Here is a 9,180-nt window from a genome sequence, read left to right as displayed (position 1 = left end):
TGTGCATGTTTTTATGCAACCGCAAGAGAATAAGCTGTAAGAGATGTTAAATATTAAAAGGGATTGGAGTTTTTATCAAAGTGCACATGGCACGAGTTTATGTTTACATACTAGTGTGTGAGTTAATCATATTTTATAACACAGTAGATAGCAAAGCTTCTGTTATTGTGTGTTATTATGGTCCACACTGATAAACTCAGTGCGAACAGGAAGACCGAAACATCCTTATGGTAAAGGACCCTAAACAGGTGCCAGCACAAGCAATTAATCACTCATAACAATAACAGCTGTATAAAATACACATGACCACATGTGCATGTACACATGTCCACAAACAGGGAAAAAAACATGTACTGGGCATGCCACAGTGGCTGTGACAGCTGCTCATTCACAAATATATTCAGCAAGAAATGAAAGTGCAGAAAACTTTGCCTCATACACAAATAGTCTTACGGATACACGGGCAGATACACACACTCCTCATAATTCTCCACTTGCAAATTAAACTGTTGATCTTTAATTGGATTAGTCGCGTGTCTACTTGAGCCTGGCATTATTGCCCTGTGTTTATTCCTTCTTGAAAGACCTGATTAAAAAAAATCTTCCCCTGTCAACACGTTGCCTGATTGATAGCGCTGTTTGATTAATTCACACACACACACACACACACACACACACACACACACACACACACACACACACACACACACACACAAGTCATAATCCCTCCCCTCCTATTGGCTGCTGTTGGAGCTCTGTTTCCAAAGCAACACTGGAATACTGCTTGTGTGTGTGAGTGTGGCGCCACCCCTTTCAGGAAGGAAGCGCATGTAAACAAAGGTGACATGTGCAGCGCTCTGAGCTCGTCCTCACTCTGTTGTAAACAGCGTGTGACTGTGTGCACACAGTGCAGCTGACCTCTGGGATTACATGTTATTTTCTTGACTTTGAGCACTTTAAGTATTTGAAGGCTCGTACATGGTGTCACGATGCCGGGTTATGAAAATTCACAAAACACGCTGAAAAACAAGTTATGAGAGTTTGGATTAAATTATTTGTCCATATGTATGAGGTCTGGTCCATGTAAACAACTGTCTTACGTCAGTGTGGCAAAGCAGGTGCAGGTGCATCATGCACTAGGACACCAACCTGTCTCCACAACCTGGTGTCACATGTTCCCCTCCCCTTGTGGTGTTTTACGGGATGTCCAGCCTTGCTGTGTGTGTTTACTTCTGCAGTCTAGATAGCATAAAAATGTGTGTCTCTGTGTGTGTGTGTCTGTTTTTTTCTTCAGGCCTGCAAGTAAAGGTAGCCAAAGTTCATCAGATTAGCCCTGATACGTAACACGTCAGATGAAAAAACTCCTCCTTGGTAAGTGAAAACAGAAGGGGGAATAATAACAAGGTTATTAAAGAGCATAACAGCAGATAAACACATTCATAACAGTGATCAAAATACCCCAACACTGAAACACCTATCCCATTGTGCAAGAGCCCTCAACAGCCAATCAGATTTCTGTTACCAACAGCAACAACTCATGTTTATGCCTACCTCCAGCTAATCCTGCTCTCCTATTGGCTTCTTCTTGGGCCCGGGAGCACATCCCCTTCCCCCTTCCCCTTTTCTCCTGTTCTCCCTCTGCCTGCCCATACATCCCCACAGATTAAGTGACACCGGCAAAAACAAAAAGCTTATTTTTGTTTTTCATCAGTAACAGTGCACCCACATAAACACCGGACTTGTTTAGATCTAAAAGTATAGGTTTGACAACTGCTGAAAATAATGTACAGTAGACAGGAGGGTATGGGTGAGGAGGAGGGATAAATTGAACCACTGTTGCCATGCGCCCTCACTGTGTTACCAGGTTAAGTATGATATGTTGCTATGAAAAAAAGCCCTAGTGTAAGGAAGAGGGGCAATTGCATCACTCCCTTGAAAAGTCCTTGAAAAACACATCTTTCTCCTTTTGTGCTCTGTGCAAAATTCTAATTGGACTTTCAAGTCATCCTCTGGGAGGAATTCCAAATTGAAATGCAGCACATGAAGCTACAGCATGCAAACTTTTAAATCCTCTTCATGCATGAAGGAGACTCCAACTTTAACTTCTCTGAGTGCTTTTGCTCATTGGTGTTTAAAAAAAAAAAAAGCACTGGTCATTTCTCTTTTTTCCACTTATTTGTTGAGACAAAGCGCATGAACATCCAAGCAGCTACTGTTTATTTTAATCTGGCAGTGAGTGTTCTGAGGCTGTTGGTAAAGCATTTGATAAGATATGTTGCCAAGAACATTGTCGGTCAGGGCAGATCTAATGCTATTATGCAATAGCTCAGTGGTTCAAGGAGCATTTTTTTAACTCCTAAAACAACATCGGAGCCCCACATGCATGTAGGAAATCTGAAAACATGTTGTGGTCAAATTTAATGTTTAACCGTGTGCTTTTCTTGTTATGCATTCCTATGTGTGTACTTCGTTGAAAGAGAGACACTCTTTCAAAGAAAGTCTACTTGTTTGTGCACAAGGAGGAAGGTATCGCGATAGTGAGCGGCTGCATCATCACTCTCCTAATAACCCTGAACCGTAATCGAGTGACGGCACAGCCAAAGCAAACAAGGCTGCCATTAGGGATTCTCCTTTGCCCTTTCCTTTGCTTCTTGGTCTTCTGTCTGTGTCCTCTGTCTTCTGCCATCTTTTCTATTCTTCCCCTTGCAGTCTTGTTCTCTCTGTGTCAGGGCAGGCAGTGTGGCTGGCTCGGCCTCTCTTTTAAGTCCTTTAATTAGCACGTGTGCTAAAAGTAGAGGGGCAGTCTGTCACACTGTTTACTCTGTGCTCTGTGCTTTAACCCATTCCCCAGTATGCCTGCACTAAAACAACATGAACACACTCAAAATAGCAGCATGTCTGTCATTTCATTTTCCTTTTTTTAATGCTTCCACAGAACTGTGATATAACTAAACAATTAATGCTCAGTGGACTATGTCTTCCCGTGCACTCGACTTAAACAATCTCCATGCATGAGAATGTCACACATGACACTGTAAGTCCTGAAATATTCAACATCAGCATAATGGAATTTGAAATCTGTCTATGCTATGTATCCATCTAATTGTTTTTATGCACATTTTTTTATTTATCCTTGAGTCAACCTGATCACCCTGTCTGCCCTTTCTGCATGCCAGGACGGAGCAGAAATTCTATCATGGGATGAGCAAATAGCTTGCAACTTCCCCACATTTTATTTGTGTGTCTGAATGTCTGCCTGTATTTTTGCAGACAGCAGTGTTAGCCCATTTCCCCTCCTCCTGGCTGCACTTCTATGGCCGTGCCTTCCGGCCCGCTGCTCTACTTGAGGATTGTGGGCTCTGAGAGGGGATTCCTGGCATGGCTCGGAGTACATGTGTTTCTGGAACGATAAGCTCAGCAATGTCAGTAATGTGTCAGCCCCGGTGAGGTTACAGTCTTCTCCCCATATTTAGAAAATTACTTAGCATTGCCCCACCTTAGCCAGACTGGCAGCTAGAGTAAACCAGAAAATATGAAAGGAATTTAGAGGCAGAGCAGGGATAAGAGGAAAAAGTTTGAGTGATAAAGAAGATACATTCTTGCATTCATTAAATTCTATTTTCTTGAATGAATAATTAACCTAGAGTCCTTGTTTAATGGCATTTTGTGCTATATTTGTCTCCTTTTGCTTGCTTTCATTTTCTATTCTTCTCTTTTCCTCTTATGTCCCCTGCTTTGTCTGATGAAACCAGATGAGACTATAAGACCGTAAGCTGTTTCAGTTGTCCTGAGATTGCCTTTGTCACTTGTACTTATTGTAGTTTATATAAAGAGGCAAGCCAAAACCCGCAGTCTCATCTGATCAATGGATTTGGCATCATAACGCTTGTTGTATGTTTGGATCTCCTGTATTTGTGTATTTGGAGCTTACATACACTCACCTTAAAGTATTTTCACAAATGTCAAATATTAGTTGTGGAAAAAAAAATCACTTCAGGCACGATCACATTAGAAATTTGGCACTTGGATCATGTGATCTAAATTTAACTGCATGAGGTCACTGGTGTCATGAGTTATATAATATATTTTTTAGGAACCCTGGGAAAACAGCAAAACAAGCAATGAGAGCTAATGTTATAGATATTTCACTCAGAAGTTACAGATTTCATCCAGTCAATCCATTCAGTTGCTACTGAACAAACACCCTGATGCAATCCCAAGGCAATTGCAGACATACCAATTTGAAAACAAACATCCAAACGACTGCATCCTGTGCAAATGGTGGGTAGTGGATGGATTCACTTCTAAATTAAAAAAATAATTATCTCTGCTCAGCTGATATATTAAAAAAGAGAGCGAAAGGTCTCCTTGGCTTTCACCAGAGACTTAAGTGTGGTATTTGATATTAACAGTAGTTAAGTTCGTATCATGAGCTCATCTGCAATGACCTGCTGTATGTGTGTGTGTGTCACTCTACCCCCCAAAGGGACACAGTGGATCTTTAAAGTGTAGGGCAGGTGTGTGTTTGTGTGGGTGTGCTTCTAACCTGGTCACCCTCCCCTTTGCTTACACACAGCTGTTTTGCCCAGTGTGATTATAGGCTCTGCTGAAAGATAAGTGCGATCATTACCGCTCAACTGAGAGGTTTATGTCATGTGATCTCATCCCTGTCGCTGTGGTGCGGTCATCCCACCGGCTCAGGTGTGAGCATGTGAGCGCTTCGACATTTACAGCTACCCCAGCCTGACTGAAACCTCAAAACCACCAGAGTGATATCATACTAACAGACTGATAGTGACTCTTCACAAACAGGAGCCAAAGTGTGTTTACATATTGTTGTTATGGAATCACCTTGGCCACCACAGCAATGTGAAATTCCCTGCGCTGTCAATCTAAGGCCTTCTGAAAGTTGCATGTTGTGCCGGTTCATCACATAACTTCTGTGGAATGAGCTCATGGTGAGAAACAGTGAACTGCAGAAGTAGATAGGGTGCAGCTCATCTCTCCAGTGAGTGACACACACACCCCGTACTTAGATTAGAGACACCCAACACCAGCAGTCAGCCTAGCTATCTCTCTCCGCAGCCTGCCAGGGCCAGCTGGGCCGTGATCTCATGGTACCATATCTGGCCAAGCGCGAGCAAGAGAGCTGGAGATGGGTAGGGTGGGGTGAGAGGGGATGCTGCCTGCCGGCTCGCTGCGTAATCTCATCTTGCTGCGGTTACTGTAAGTGGACTGAAGCAGGAATATGAGAGTTAGCCGTTAAAGTAATGACTCTGAGAAGGGCAGAATATTTACAGTTGAACCATAAGCCTGCAAATGTTTGGGGTATCCCAGGATGGCAAAACATTTCCCCAGGCAAAAAAGCAGCATTTAGATATTTTGACATCACAGCACAACACACTGTTCTTCTTTTAGCCAGGTGAAAGCAAGGCCCTGTTAGCATCATCACATTTTCACATTTTCAGCTGAACAGTCATGCAGTGGTTATAACTGTTGCTTTAAAACTAAAAGGTTCTGGGGTCAAATCCACCAGCCAGCTTGGGGCCTTTCCGTGTGGAGTTACTTTCTGGGTAATTCAACCTCCCCCAGCCAAAAAACTTGCACATTAAATTAACTGTTGATTCTGAATTAGCCTCAGTTGTGAGTGTGAATGGTATTTTGTCTCTATGTGTGATAGATTGGTGACCTGACCAGGATGTACCCAGCCTCTGGCCCCGTGGCAGCTGGGATAGGCTCCAGCCCCACTGTGACCCTGAATTGGATAAGCAGAAGAAAATGGATGGATGAACAAAAGGTTATCACGTTACCAACTGCCAGTCTTGTTCAAGTGGGTCAGTGTCAAATAAAGGAGATTCATCAGCAGTGTTGGTCAAGTTACTTGAAAATAAGTAATCAGTAAAGTAACGGGATTACTTCCCCCAAAAAGTAATCCCATTACTTTACTGATTACTTATTTTCAAAAGTAATTAATTACTTAGTTACTTAGTTACTTTTTAAAAACACGATTTACAACCTGAATAGGTGATAAAGTGATAGATCTTTCAGCCCAATTCTACTTTTTCTGTATAATCCATCATACAAAATGTAATCAAATGGAAAAGTCCCTTTTTAAAACTTGTTTTATTAGTTTGAATCTTTTAACGTTATGCATCAAGCAAAAATTTAATTATATGCAACATTCTCTGATTGGAAGAAATTTGTTTAATATTTAAAGCTATTTTCTGCACATTCCAGCACATAAAATATTTTTTTGTGTGTGTTTACACTCACTTTTTCAAATAGATGCAAGTAAAACACAGCAGAAAATAAATAAAGTCAAAGACTCAGCGGTCCTTTTGCTCTCTTTTCACCTGTAAAGCAGGAGTAGGGTAGGCGGAGGTTTACCCTGGTGCAGGTGTGCCGCAGCGGTCAGTGGAAGAATCCGCGAGTTTCTCTGTGAATTTCCCATTATGTCATAGTGCACTCGGTGCTTGCTCGGAAGTTTAGGGTTTTTTTTCACTGTAAAAATAAGTTTTCTTCCCACGCACAACGGACACTAATGTTTTTGTCACTTTTTACGGAATCAAACTCAAAGTAAGGTCAGTACTTCCACGCTTTAATAAACGCTGCACGCTCATACTCTCTCCCGCACTCGATATATTATCCATTGTTGATCTGCACACAGCTGTTTTCACAAACGTCGCACTTGCTTACGTCACTGTCATGAGACATTCTCGCAAAAAAAATCACGGCTTTAGTAACGCAGTAACGCGGCCTTCCTACGGGAAAGTAACGGTAGTCTAATTACCGTTTTTGCAATAGTAATCCCTTACTTTACTCGTTACTTGAAAAAAGTAATCGGATTACAGTAACGTGTTACAAGTAACGCGTTACTGCCCATCTCTGTTCATCAGTTTAGGAATTGTTTCTAAATTGGAAAGATTATCTCGAAATAATTCTGCTTTCAAATACAGCTCACATTCAAAAACAGTAGCTTTCCATTTTAGCTAGTGCACTGTTTTGCTGAGAGCTGGTTATAAAATCATAGAACTGTTTTATACCTCAATTCAATCTGAAGCTTTATGCTTCATAAAATGCATCTAGAGTTTTGCCATTGTGGGGAATGACCCAGAAAAAGTCCTGTGCATAGCTTTTTGGACAGATTAAACACACATGTGACATTTTTATTCTACTTACAGTGCAAGGTGGAATTTGTAACATTTGGAAAAAGCATTAAAAGTTTCAGGTAGAGAAAATGTCTTTCCTGGCTAAGTGTTGTGCCCTCGTGTAGAATAAGTCCAGTGAATAGTCTTACTGGAATTAAAATAATTTAAAAAGCAAACTACTACTCAAACTACTCTGTTTACCATTTTCTGTGTCACAGCTGAAAACACTAATATTCCCAAGTTAGACTACATCTGTCTGGTCTCATTGCCTCACTTTCAGTCTATCGTGGCTCTAGATCTCTGGCTCAGACTCTGTGCAGACAGTCGGCTGCCTGAGCAGTCTGGACTGTTGCTCCAGGCTTTTGGCACCCCAGCCAACACAGGGAGAAGATGTTTGTTACTATCGTGCAAATAGCAGCAGGAGAGACAAGAAGTCCTTTCCAGCAGCTAGTTTTTTTGTTCTCTTGTAGCACATATTATACCTGTACCCAAAAGGAATGCAGAATAAATACAAGCATGTCGCTGTTTTCTAGTCTTGCATAGTGCTTGTATGAGTTGAAGGAATTAGGCCTATATTATGCATAATATAGGCATGTTTATTGCTGTATATAGGCCTGAGATAGGCATACTTGCATGTTTTAGAGAGCACAAAGAAAAATCAGATCTATACCAACTTCTATCTAAACTAGGTCAAGGATTTAGTCAACAATGCTCCAAGTGCTTAATTGTGACTGCTATACGAACACAACACTTTGTTTACTCAGGCCAACATTTATATTCTTGATAAAATAGGTCTTATCTGGGGCATTAAATATTGCTTTTTGCAAAAACAGGTCAAGATTAGACACAACTGTGTCTGCTGTTGCTACGGCTTTTTTTTTTTTTCATTGCAGAAAACAAAGAGGGCTCCACAAAGAACACTGACCTGTTTGGACAAAAAGCCTCAAATCTTTTGGAGGCTTTTGGAAAGGTGTGCAAAATAAAGAAAAAAATGGAATTATTTTTTCAGGGCTCTGTCATTATTTTCTAAATGTTTTACATGTTTCCTCGTCTGACCTGTGACTTGGCTGGGACTTTTATAGGTAGGGACAATCATTTCTCACTCAGATATGATTAGGTTTCATGTTTAATCACAGAATCCAATGCACACCAACCACAGACAACAAGTGATCACCAACCACATTAGTCTTCATATTGTTGTCCCACAAGCCTGTTAAGTCCCAATCTACAGTTTTGACAGCACATGCAATAAAATGACTAGTTTTTATCATTTAGCATTTATGGTAATTTCTCCCATGTCTCCCATATGCCTACTAGTGCAGATATTAAAGCCCATGGAAAGTCCCCCAGATACAAGCCTGCATTCTTTTTTCTTCTTTAATTCTGACTGAGTGAACCTTCCTCTGTTCTGAGAACACTGAGCAATCACCTGACATCTGTCTAACACAGCATCCTTTGGTTGTGTGTGCATGTGTGCTATGCATGATCTTGAGCACAACTTTGTGCAAGATTGTGCACATGCAGTAGCCTGTTTTGCTTCATGCCTTGTGTGCACCTGTGTGCTCATGCGAGTACACATGCAGAGAATGACCAGCGGTTGGCTGGCGACTGAGTTGCTGCCAAGAAAATCGAAATGAGTTCCTCTGAAGTCTGGTTTCTCTTTGATGTGGGCTACCTTTTACTGTCAGCTTGAGCTCTGAGCTGACCGCAGCACTCACACACTTCCCCATACCTGCCGTTGCTGATCTGCTGACCCTCATTCAGCTGCAGCTCTCATCTCGGTAATTTTCAATGTGCACGTGGCTGTGTGTGCACGTGGCTGCAGGAATAGGAAGACCTTCCCTAGATTTGTTACCGTGTATTATGCATAAGTTCTACGTTGTTGAAAATTGACTTTTTTAAAATCAAAATCAAGCATGAGAAGAGTGATGTTAAATTAATTTGTAACAAATTTGTTTGAATGTACAAAACTACAACTAACTCCACTGTCTACTGACCTATTAGTTAGCCACACACGCACACACAGGCTTCA

The sequence above is a fragment of the Copadichromis virginalis genome, linkage group LG12 (assembly GCF_057382275.1).
Source record: "Copadichromis virginalis isolate Kocher_CV1m ecotype Utaka linkage group LG12, C_Virginalis_male_GT1.1, whole genome shotgun sequence".
Lineage (NCBI taxonomy): Eukaryota > Metazoa > Chordata > Actinopteri > Cichliformes > Cichlidae > Copadichromis > Copadichromis virginalis.
Note: the sequence above shows the minus strand (reverse complement) of the source record.